This window comes from Choristoneura fumiferana, chromosome 30 (assembly GCF_025370935.1).
Source record: "Choristoneura fumiferana chromosome 30, NRCan_CFum_1, whole genome shotgun sequence".
Taxonomy (NCBI): domain Eukaryota; kingdom Metazoa; phylum Arthropoda; class Insecta; order Lepidoptera; family Tortricidae; genus Choristoneura; species Choristoneura fumiferana.
Window position 1 is genome coordinate 7515659 of NC_133501.1, and position 2916 is coordinate 7518574.

The window sequence follows — 2916 nt, forward strand, 5'->3', positions numbered from 1 at the left end:
GTGTCCTGTTAACTTAATGTTTGTGGTTGTAATAAAAACTGTCTTTTATAGAACCGTTTTCCCCGAAGGCAGAAAACGTATATTTATTCTGATCTCCTGTATTTCCTCTCCGACAGGGAAGTAGTTGATGATGGTAGGAAAGCTCGAGCTAGATCGGAGGTGGGTACTGCGAACCTGATTTTGTTATCCTACGCTGGGGAGGATTTCTTCCCCAAAAGGTCCCGATATGTGAAATCGAGCACCTCCAAGATCTCCAGTCACTCGGGAAATTATCTTCCAACCGAGCGGACGATTGCTTCGAACGCCCCCTGTCTTCTGGTGGGCACGACATCCATCCGCTAAGTCGCCCAATGTCGTCTTGTCCGCCGTCTGAAAGCAAATTGACGCCAATTAACCGACCGTTGATATGCCCGGTCCGTCGAGGCGACGATTCGGACGGCGACTCGCCTGGTCGTGTAAACTGCGCTTGATCATTTTTAGTCTGGCAACTTTGTGCAGCGGCGCTGACAGTGACTACTTGCACGATGAGTTGGGTCGACGTCGTGTCAGTTGGGGCGAGTCGTCTCAAATTGGGCGGCATTTCGTAGGTCGTCGCCTCACATAAAGGCAACGTCTCGATTTAAACGACGTCTCAAAGTAAGGAGTCGTCTCAGGCGTCGTCTCAGTTAGGGATCGTCACGAGTTAGGGATCGTCCCAAGTTGAGCGACGTCTCAAAATGTAGTTTCAAATTTGAATTGTCGCCTCGGATGAGGCGACATTTTGCACGCGCCGAGGCGGCGGCTTCGACAAGATTAAGAATATATGTAAGTGCCTGGGCACGAACAGCGTCGCTAGTCCAAGGGAGCCGAGCGGAATTTATGATTCGTTCTTAATCTTAAAGTATCACAATATAACTTACGATGAGATGTGATGTACATGTGAGCACTTCGGAATTAAAAAGATGTTATGTGATGTACGTGTGAACACTTCGGAATTAAAAAGCGTACTGACAGGTGCGTCGCTCCGCGCCGCTTCCCGCGCCGCTGCTTCTTGACAGCAACAGAGTTTGACAGCTAGCTTACACACACAGATGCATATTTACAGGGGTGTGAGTGTGAAATTCGGAAGGCGTAATCTCAAGTGGTTCAAGCGGAGGCTCGAACACCTAAACGTGGGATTGTGTGAAGGAAACACAAACTTTTCGATGAAAGTAAAAAGTTTATAAAATTTAAAAATAGAATACACTGATATCAAGAACAGAAAACGTAAACGCACGTAGACTCACCCAATCAAAACTCGCACACTCTTAACTCACTCGCTTGTCCCATTCAGTTTCACTCCACAGAAATCATCGGTCATTCCGTCCGCTCTTGTCCATCAAATCATTCGCCCGCAAATCCACCCTCATTCCCACATAAATAATACTCCCACTGTATTCAACTCTGTATTAGTCACCAATACAAACGTAGGTTCGTTTAAATAATAAGAAACTTTCATTAGAATTAATTAGATTTACAACAAGCAAGTCTTAGAGCGGTCGGTGTCAAAACAGGAAGGGGAAGAGCCAAGCCAGAGTCAAATCTAGTGTTGTCATATATCATGCATTGATCACAGACAAAGTAAACTTAAGTAAGAATGTTTCACACTATTTTTAACGGTTTCAAGTTAGGGCCGTCTCAAGTTAGGTAGGAGTCGTCTCAAGTTAGGTAGGTGTCGTTTCAAGTTAGGCGCCATCTTAGTGGGGTGACGACTCAGTGTAGCTTTAAATTCTCAGTTGAGGCTAACGTTTGTTACAAGCACCGATTCGGCAGTTCCATTAAGATTATATGTGGTAAGTGCTTGGGCACGAACTGCATCGCTAGACCATGGGAGCCGAGCGGAATACTTATTCGTTCTTAATCTTACTGACTTACTGAGCGGTTTTGTGCTGGATCTAAGAGAGATATACCTTCTTGGCAGGATTTTATATGATTTGCCTTGAAACGCAAGTTAACGGTTTTTTGCATATTATAGAATTAATTATTGTAGCAATTTGCTATGAAAAACTCGCAGTTTTCTTTGATTTCCGCTTTACTGTTTTATGTTAATCTGTAATAATCACGCTTTCTGTATAATTATCAATGTATGTATTAATAAAACGCTATGCACTTGATATATTTTTGTTTTATTGAGATTCTATTGTTTCACAAATTTTGAAATATGGTCTCTTTACTATACTTTTTAAGCAAATCTGAGCTTTGTGGTAACACTTGAGTTTACCCGCGGCTTCGCACGCGTAAACTATTCGATCTGGTAGTTAAAATTGAAATTCCGGGATTTTACAAAATTCTCCTGGTTATTCCCAAAATTTATGTCGTGGTCTTCATTGAGGTTGTGTTAAAACAACAACAAAATAAAATAACAACTGTACAAAATTTCAACTCTAAACCCAGCGGTTGAAATTTCGAGATTTTATCTCTATCACGTGGGAATATCGGGATAAAAAGTAGCCTTTGTGTTATTCCAAATGTCCAGCTATTTACATACCAAATTTCATCCAAATCCGTTTAGCCGTTTTAGCGTGAAGGAGTAACAAACATACACACACGCAACCTTTTGCATTTATAATATTATATTATATAATAGGATAAAATACAATAAATACCATAGTGACTATTGAATACCGACGCTTATATGTATTAAATTATTAAAGTCAATAATTAAATTATTAATTTTGTGTTACACTAACTTATTTATTACTTAAATTTCAAGATATTTTACGGTTGTCTCTTCTCTTCTGACTGCGATTATCGTAGCAAAAATTCATAGTTAAATACTTCAAGGCATCCGAACTTGATCCGAACGATAAAAAAAAAAACATTTCATTTTAAAAATTATTGTACCACAAATGGTAGAAATGTATTCCAACATTGGTAGCACTGAATCTAATGTCAAAG